The sequence below is a fragment of the Mus caroli genome, chromosome 7, assembly GCF_900094665.2.
Source record: "Mus caroli chromosome 7, CAROLI_EIJ_v1.1, whole genome shotgun sequence".
Taxonomy (NCBI): Eukaryota; Metazoa; Chordata; class Mammalia; order Rodentia; family Muridae; genus Mus; species Mus caroli.
The window spans coordinates 87,434-96,727 of NC_034576.1; the positions used below are offsets into that span (position 1 = coordinate 87,434).

The following is a 9,294-nucleotide window of genomic DNA, read 5'->3' on the forward strand; positions in this document are numbered from 1 at the left end:
AAAAAAAAAAAAAAAAAAAAAAAAAAAAAAAAAAAAAAAAAAAACTGGAAAGACACAAAAAACTACAAAACACTAAGAGAAATGTTTTCAGTATTTGCGATAGTATGGAAGTACACACCTTGGGTTCTCTTGTTGTTGATTTTCTTGTTTATTGGAATTTTAGAGACAGGATCTCATTATGTAGCCTTGATTGACCTGGAATTACTATATCAACAAGACTGGCCTCAAGACTGCCTCTGTCTCCAGAGTGCTGGACTTAAAGGCATCCTAACTTGCTCTTTTGATTTTTTTGAGACAGGAACTCATGGCATCCTTTGTGATTTCTGGATTTGACACGACTGGGGTGACAAGGGACTAAAGAAAGGACAGCTACACACAGACATAATGGGATGGGTGGACTCTCCTTGATCATATGGTTCGGCGTAAATTAACCAACAAACTGAAACCTACTATATTCATCATGTTTAGCCCAAGAGGAGTTAGCTAATACTGGTGCCAGGTGTCCTCTGAAGGACAGTTTCAGGTTGCAGTCATTCTGAGAGGAGTGTGCAGCTGCTGCAGCATGTGCAGTTTTGTACACACTGGCCGTATTCACAGTAAGAAAAGAGGAGAGCCGGGCAGTGGTGGCACACGCCTTTAATCCCAGCACTCGGGAGGCAGAGGCAGGTGGACTTCTGAGTTCGAGGCCAGCCTGGTCCACAGAGTGAGTTCCAGGACAGCCAGGGCTACACAGAGAAATCCTGTCTCAAAAAAAACCAAACCAAACCAAACTAAAACAAACCAAAACAAAACAAAAAATACAGGAGAGCTTTGCTGTAACTCAGAGGCTCACCTTGGGGGAAGGACTTATCACTTCCATGAGCCTGAGACATTGAGGACCATGTGAAATAGTGTACCTCTACTCAGTATTTTATCTTCACTTATCACATTCACTATGCACTTCCTCTGCTGCCCCCAGAGTCTCTTGTATCCCAAGCTAGCCCTGAACTCACTATGCAGTATAGGATGACCTTGAACTCCTGATGGTCTTGTCTTACATCACAAGTGCTGTTATGACACGCTGACTGCTACAACACCCAGCTAAATTTTATTTATTTATTTATTTATTTATTTATTTATTTTGAGAGAGGGTCTTTTACTGTCCTGGAACTTACTATGTAGACCAGGCTGGTTTCGAAGTCACAGAGATCCTCTTGCTTCTGCCTCCTGGGTGCTGGGATTAAAGGATTGTACCACATGCCCAGTCTAATATTTTGATTTTAAATGTATCAGTACACTATTTCCTTAAACGTGTATTGTAGCTGGCCAGTGGCAGCATATACCTTTAATCCTAGCACTCAGGAGGCTGAGGTAGGTGGATCTCTGAGTTCAATGCCAGCTTAATCTACAGAGTGAGTTCCAGAACAGCTAGGGCTACAGAGAGGAACCCTGTTACAAAAACAAAGCCAAAGAAAAACAAAACAAAACAAAACAAAACACACCCAAAGCTAGTATATTGTGGCATATGTTACCTTATTCTATGCACATTAAATATTGTCCTAGTTTGTGTTCCATTACTGTGATAAACCATAACCAAATGTAACTTAGAGAAATTTAGGTTTACGGTTCCAGAGAGATAAATCCATCACAGAGAGGAGGCATTGCAGCAAGCACTGGCGCAGTGGCCAGTGTCAGGAGCAAAAGCTTAAAGATCCTTTTCTTTTCTTTTCTTTTCTTCTCTTTTCTTTTCTTTCTTTTTTTTCCTTCTTTCTTCTTCTTCTTCCTTTTTTTTTTTTTTTTTTTTTTTTTAAGAGAAGTAAGCCTTTATTTCCAAATTTCTCAAATTAAGCCGGCTGACTTGGTTGCTTTGAGGGGATTAGTCGAAGAGATCAAACCCCTTTTCCTCATCTGATCCCTCTGACTCTTCCTTTGCTGCAGCCTTGGCTGGGGCAGCAGCTGCAGCAGGGGCAGCAGTGGTGGCAGCAGCTGCAGCAGGGGCAGCAGCCACAAATGCAGATGGATCAGCGAGGAAGGCATTGACCTTTTCAGCAAGTGGGAAGGTGTATTCAGTCTCCACAGACAAAGCCAGGACCTCTTTGTACTCAATGATGATGGAGTGTGGCACCAAGGCAACAGTCATCTGCAGACAGATGCTGGCCACATTGTGGACACCCTCAAGGAAGCGAGAGTGCGGAGTCTGCTCTGTGAATGCCCAGTACTTCCGGGTTATAAATGCTGCTGTTGTCAAACACCTGTTGGATGATCAGCCCAAAGAAGAAGGGGGAGATGTTCAGCATGTTCAGCAGTACGGTTTCACTTGCTCCTACCTTGTCTCTGGTTTTTATCAGCTGCACATTACTCTGAATTTCAATGGTGCCTCTGGAGCTTTTAGGTGGGGCCCAAAGAGGTCTTCTCAGGCCCCAGACCATTGTTCTGAGCAGGGACAATGACCTCGCATGGGGTGATGGTACCAGCACGTGCAGCGGCTGGTACCTTACTGGCCAGCAGTATGTCCCTAATCTCTGTGAGGTCCTCCTTGGTTAACCTGAAGCCCACGTTCCCCCTGATGTGAGGCAGCAGTTTCTCCAGAGCCGGGTTGTTCTCCAGGTGCCCCCTGATGGCCTTGCGCACCATGGTGTTCTTGCCCATCAGAACCACAGCCTTCCCTCGGAGGGACGTGCAGATCTGCTGCATCTGCTTGGAGCCCACATTGTCTGCTCCTGAAATGAAGCCTTTGGGTACTCATTCAAAGGTTGGACAATTTTAAGGAAGTAGTTGGCCTTCCAGGTCGCCCTGTCTTCCCTGGGCATCACGACAGTGCTTCTGAAATTGACGAGGATGCCTGGTGAGAGACAAGAACATATTTTTTAAAAAGGATTTATTTATTTATTTTATGTATATGAATACACTGTAGCTATCTTCAGACACACCAGAAGAGGGAATTGGATTCCATTACAGATAGTTGTGAGCCACCATGTAGTTGCTGGGAATTGAACTCAGGATCTTTGGAAGAGCAGCCAGTGTGCTCTTAACCACTGAGCCATCTCTCCAGCTTCTACAGATCACATTTTTTTTTTAAAAAGATTTATTTATTTATTATATGTAAGTACACTGTAGCTGTCTTCAGACACTCCAGAAGAGGGAGTCAGATCTCATTACGGATGGTTGTGAGCCACCATGTGGTTGCTGGGATTTGAACTCCAGACCTTCGGAAGAGCAGTCGAATGCTCTTACCCACTGAGCCATCTCACCAGCCCCCAGATCACATTTTTTAAACAGTAAGCATAAATCAAAGAGAGTGAACTGGGGCTAGGACAAGACTATCTCAGGCCCCACCCCAGTGACATACCTCTCCTGACAAAACCACACCTCTCATGGCAGTTGAGTTTCATGTCAATTTGACAGGAGCTGTAGTCATCTCAGAGGAGAGAACCTCAATTTAGAAAATGCCTTCATAAGATCTAGGTATAGGAAGGCCTGTTGCATATGTTCTTAATTAGTGATTGATGGGGAAGGGTCCAGCCCATTGTGGTGTGGTACCTGGGTTAGTAGCCCTGAGTTCTATAAGAATGTAGACTGGGGCCGGGCAGTAGTGGCGCATGCCTTTAATCCCGGCACTTGGGAGGCAGAGGCAGGCGGATTTCTGGGTTTGAGGCCAGCCTGGTCTACAAAGTGAGTTTCAGGACAGCCAAGGCTGCATAGAAGAGGAAGAAGAAAAGAAAGCATTCTTGTTGAAGGTCTAAGAAACAAAAGAGAAGTGGTTTGTGTGCTGGCGCTATGGATAACAGAGTTGACTGATACTTGACTCTTCTGGAGCATAACCTCAGTTTAGAACTGTAGGCCACTGAGGTCAGTAGCTACCAAACATTTTCTCATGGCATAGAGCCAAAATAAATGGGAAACTAATTTGCAAAAATTTGTTTTTATCATTAAAACAAAAATTTGTATATATGTGTGTGTGTGTGTGTGTGTGTGTGTGTGCAAAGTCCCTGAAGTTCAGAAGAGGGCATCAGACTTCCTGGACTGAGTTACAGTTGATTGTGACCCACGAATTGTTGATACTAGGAACTGAACTCAGGTCCTCTGCAAGAGCCATAAATGCAATTAATTGCAGAGCCACCAGCAGCCCCTGGGGAGCTTTTTCCTTTGTTAAATAACATCTCACACAGCCAGTGGTGGCTGGGGATTTCTTTAACCCCAGCACTCGGGAGGCAGAGGAAGATGGGTCTCTGTGAGTTTGAGGCCTTCCTAAGGTAATAGAAAACCTTGCTCTTCTAGATAATCTGAGTTCAGGTCCTAGCACCCATACAATGGCTCACAAGTCTCTCTCAACACATAGGATATCTGACACCACCTTCTGGCCTCTAAGAGATGCATGTGGTACACATCCATGCAAGCACATACAGACACTAGCATAAAATATTCTTTTAATTAAATCATAAGACAGAAAAGGATTTGATTGTTCGTCTAGAAAATAAAACTTACACAGTAGGCATATAGAAGTTGTGCAATGAAAGCCACCTCATAGTTTGTATCTTATTAGCTCTTCAGTAACCACCTCTGCTATGTCATATAGCATCTGGCTGCTTGGTGTCTCTTGGTCAGCCCTTCTATGAATACTTCAGGATTCGGCAGTGAGCTCCTAAGCAAAAAATGGCTACAGTCGACTGTAAAGGATTCATCTCACCAATCTTAGCCAGCCACAGCTTTGATGAATGTCCACCTTGCTGATGGCAGCAACACTTGGTGAGGCCCCCAAAGCAGCACAGTTTACTAGGAAGGCTAGCCAGATGCCCAGTCTGCTGAGGATCACATTGGACCTCTTCCATCATGGGTTGGGCAATAAGTTTTTCTTCCATGGAATAAGTAACTCTGTGCTTGTTATTTGCTTTCCTCGCCCTTTGCACCCCTGCCAAGAGCAGCCTGTGTGTGTACAATGAATGGCTCTATTCATCGTTCACTGTCGTGTTAAACCGCACAATACGGCTTCTGATCAAGGGACTCCGTTTATTTGGAAGTTGGTATGAGTTTGGAGAGGGGTTGGTTGTTCATGTCCCGCAACAATTCCAAAGCAGCTAGCCCCCTGGAACACAAGCACAGCCTGCTGGGCAGGGAGCAATGATGGGTTTGGGACATTTGGGTGGGGGTTCTGTCCTAAAAGGTGGGTAAACACGGAACCAGTAGCACATACATGATCACAGGTTACACAGATCTGGGAAGCCTAGGGTTATTATATTTCTCCAAAATTACACCCTGTGACTCACTCTTCAAATGTTTGCAAACTGGGCTGGGGGAAGATCTCAGTGACACAGTGCTCAGCCTAGCGTGTTTGAGGTAGGGGTCAGTCTTCAGCAACACGCACTTACATAACCCAGGGGCTTCTTCTATCTTGTTCATGCTACCCTGAACGCCGAGGTGTTTTGATTTTTGTTTGTTTTACATTTACCTTTGGATGATAGTGGTGGTGGTGGTGATGGTGGTGGTAGTGGTAGAATGCATGCCATTGCATGACACACTGAACCTGTGTCAGTCAGAGGAAAACTTTTGGGAATCAGTTCTCTCCTCTACCACATGGTAGATGTGGTACACAAATGATCAGCCTTGCCTTAACCCGCTGAGCCATCTCAGTACCTACACAGGACATACTTCCAACACAGGACTGAGCATGGCAAGTTTTGTTAGCCAAGACTCCTGTAGGTCATTTGAGATCGCTCCAACTTGGTTTCCGTGATGGTGATGGTGGTGATGTGACTGACCTGAGTAGAGGGGAGAGAGATGTTACTAAGCCTGAACTCTTGGGACTAAGGAGGCTTGTGAATACAATCTGTGAGAAACCCAACCTGTTATCTATAGACTATAGGCTTCTGTGAGCCTGTGGTGTGTGTGTGAAATGCCTGATGCTAGACATAGTAAAAACTTCTCCTTAGGGGGCTGAAGAGATGCCTCAGCAGTTAAGAGCATTTGGCCAAGCCAGGCGTGGTGGTGCACTCCTTTGATCCCAGCACTCGGGAGGCAGAGGCAGGTGGACTTCTGAGTTCGAGGCCAGCCTGGTCTACAGAGTGAGTTCCAGGACAGCCAGGGCTACACAGAGAAACCCTGTCTCAGAAAAAAAGAAAGAAAGAAAGAAAGAAAGAAAGAAAGAAAGAAAGAAAGAAAATTAAACAAACAAAAAGACCAAAGCCATACCTTCCATAGGCCAATGAGATGGCTCAATTGGATAAAGGTACTAGCCAGCCAACCAAACCGGATAACCTGAGTTTGATTCAACTCACTGGAAGGAGAAAACTGACTCCCATAAGTTTTCTTCTGACTTCAACATTTGCACTCTGACACATAAAGTAAATGTGTAGTAAATGGCTGTGTGTGTTTAAACTAAACTAAAACCCTCCCTTTTGCAAGGCATAAAACGACAAAGAGGGTCTGTTTCTGGGTCTCTTCCCAGACAGGCAAAGTGAGCACACAGCTCTTCGCCTACCCATCCCTACCTTGTTCCCCACCCCCACTTCTGCAAAGCACGAAGCAAGCGTCCAGGTCCCCTCTCCAGCTCCTCCCTCCTCTGTAGGACACGAAGCTGGCTGTAGTGAGCTCTTGGACCCCTTCGAACCCCCACCTCCCACCCCCTTCGCGAAGCTCCTAGCTTCCTCTCTAGGGCTAGGTCTATAAACCTCTTTAGTCTTCCTGGAAGGTAACCAGAAGCAGCCGCGGGGAAGAGACAAGCAGCCGCAGCCGCCACTAGGCCCCGCCCAGCAGCAGCAGAGCAAGGCCGCGCCCGGGACCGCTGCAGAGCGGGGTGAGTGAGTGCAGCCAGGAGGGAGGGAACCTGGTGTCCCGGGTCTCCGCCCTGCCCAGGGGGCCAGCATTGGGACCTTTAGGAGAGACCTAGAGGTCCCTCCAGCATCGCGACCTTCAGCTTCTTTTCCCATCTGGCTCAGTCGAGTTCTTTCAGGCCCTTAAATCCGACTTTTTTTCCCCCTTCCCCAATCCTGCATCTCTTTCCTGCTTTTGCCCCTCTCCTCCCGGTACTATAGCGCCCACCGAATCCTTCCCACATGGTAGAACCTAGAATCCAGACCTCCGGGCCCTAGCCCCGTCCTCATAAAGATTCTGAGTCTCTCCCTTTGTCCTGAAGGCAGGAATTCAGGCCAAAAATAGCGTGCCCTTCTAGACTCAGGCAACCTACCAACCAACCACATATGTTTTGAAAACTGAACTCTCAGAAATCTGGTACCCTCCCTCCAAATATCCAGGAATTTAGCTACTATCCATCATCCTTTCGCGTCTCCTGGCTGTGATCTTCTGAGACTTGGCCCAGCAGTCCTCAGGCCGTGATTACAGTGTAATTGGACATATGGCCCACTCTCCTCTATGCAGACCCCTAAACGAAGGAATCTAGTCTTTGTTTTTGGGGGGTGGGCCCTCACTAGTCAAGGTACTTTAACCTCAAGGCCTGGCACCCTAAATTCTGCTTCAGGTAGACAAGACTCTAGCCCATGGACTCCGTTAAACAGAGGTCTGGCTGACCCCCAAACTGCTGGGACCTGGATGTGTAAGATTTCCTTTTTCTGGGCATCGTGGGGGAACTGATAGACAAAGACGTGGGGCGGAGAGCGGGAGAATTGAATGAGAGATGAGGCTAGGCGTGGGGACCCGGCTTAGTGTGACGGTTGGGGGTTGGGGTACGGGACTCTATCTAAAACAAATCATAAACAAGTACGTTTCTATGGCAACGGCATTCTCCGGTCTACCCTGAAGATTTCTTTCTAGAGCTATGACAGGGAGGATAGCCCCCAGGAGACCCCACCCCTCCAGCTGCTGTGTCTTCCTGTTTTGTCTCCACGGCTACGGTGACCTCAGCTCTGCACCCCCTCATTGGTAGGGCGGGAGATCCAGGACGCTAGCCTTTTTGGGGCGTGGTGTGGCATTAGCCCCGCCTTCGGGGCCTACCAGGGATAGCCTGAATGAAGGGAAAGTCCCTTTTCACCGCCCTAGCCAGGCCCAAACCCCGCCCACAACCCCTCCCTCGCGCGCTCCTCAGCTGGCCAACTCCACCCAGTCCTAAGACCCTTTTGGTCTGCAGCTGTCGTCCTTGTTTGTGCTACAGTCGCCACTGGCTGGAGAGGTAAAGCTGCAGGGACCCCCAAAGGGAAGGAGTTGTGGTCCAGGATCCTTGGTTCTAGAAAGAGGAGTGGGCACGGATCCAGGTGTCTGGATCCCTAGAAACACTGCAGTTGGACCAGGACTCAAGCTCTGGATGAAAGGCTGAACATCTGGGCTCATACAGGTCATACATGGGAAAGAAGAGGGACTGGGGAGTGGGCACGTGGGTCTGAGGAAGGACGGTGGTACTTGGACCCTTGAGGCTGAGAGGTAGGATGGGATCTAGACTCCTAGGTCTGACCAAAAAGGTTTGGGATCTGTATTTAAGATGGGTCTCGGGGAGGAGGGCAGGATTCAGACCTTAATCTGGAGGAAGCTGGGGGTCTGAATTTGTTCTGAGGGAGAAGGTACTGGAGTCTGAATTGGGACGGAAGAAGGGAGGGGCTGGGATCTCTTGGTTTGAAGACTCGGATAGATGGAGTATAGATCCCTGAATCCGAGAAGATGGAACTCCTGGATGCTTATACCTGGTGCCTAGAGGGACTCAGGAGGGGAAAGTCCTTGTTCGGACCCTCCTCCCAGAGGCCTGCAACCCGCACTAGAGTACCGGGAGAGGGGAGTTGGGGGGAGGTAGGTAGGAATCTTTGAAGGCTTACAGCTGAGCCCACCACTGGTGTGAGGCGTGGCCTGGAGTCTGATCAGGGCTGTGCCCAGCATGTGCCCAGTCTGTGGAGTGATGGATGACCTCAGGAGTGTGGCATTGGGGAGGGTAGCAGGGGTGCTGGGTGTGGCCCTGAGAGTGGAACTAGACCTAGGAGGAAACTCTAGGGGCGTTTCCTCACCCTGCTTGTCTTTAGCTGAGCATTCCTGAGCAATGACTTCAAACGACGCTGGAGGCCTCTATCACTAGTTCCGTTACCTCTCCTAAGGTCTTCCTTTCTTGCTATTCCTCCTTTCCTAACTTCTCCCGGACAGAAGGATTTATGCTGGACAATAACCCGCCATTTTTGTTTTTGTTTAAAAAGTTTTTAAAGACAGGCTTTATGTATATAGCCTTTGTAGTCCTGGAACTCGCTATGTAGACCTGGCTGGCCCTGAACTTGTAGAGATCCGTCTGCCTCTTCCTCCTAAATGCTGAGATTAAAGGCGATCTGTTGCCCACTTATTATAGTGCAGGGTGTCAGGCTAGGCCTGGCTTCCCCCCCCCCCAAAAAAAAA

General features: G+C 47.9%; 1 protein-coding gene and 1 pseudogene across 3 annotated transcripts in view; one reads left to right on the forward strand and one right to left on the reverse strand.

Moving 5' to 3' along the window:
- Nucleotides 1-1,855: 1,855 nt before the first annotated feature.
- Nucleotides 1,856-5,445, reverse strand: LOC110299269 (annotated as a pseudogene).
- A 1,101-nt stretch (nucleotides 5,446-6,546) lies between these two features.
- Nucleotides 6,547-9,294, forward strand: part of Myadm (myeloid associated differentiation marker) — a 10,232-nt gene continuing 7,484 nt past the window's right edge. Inside the window, exon 1 of one of the 3 annotated variants that reach the window (XM_021167328.2) lies at nucleotides 6,547-6,769. The gene's annotated coding sequence lies outside the window, so the exon portion shown is untranslated. Of the gene's footprint in view, nucleotides 6,770-7,752; nucleotides 8,261-9,294 lie in introns of those variants that run through there. The other 2 variants (XM_021167329.2, XM_021167326.2) reach the window with 2 other exon arrangements.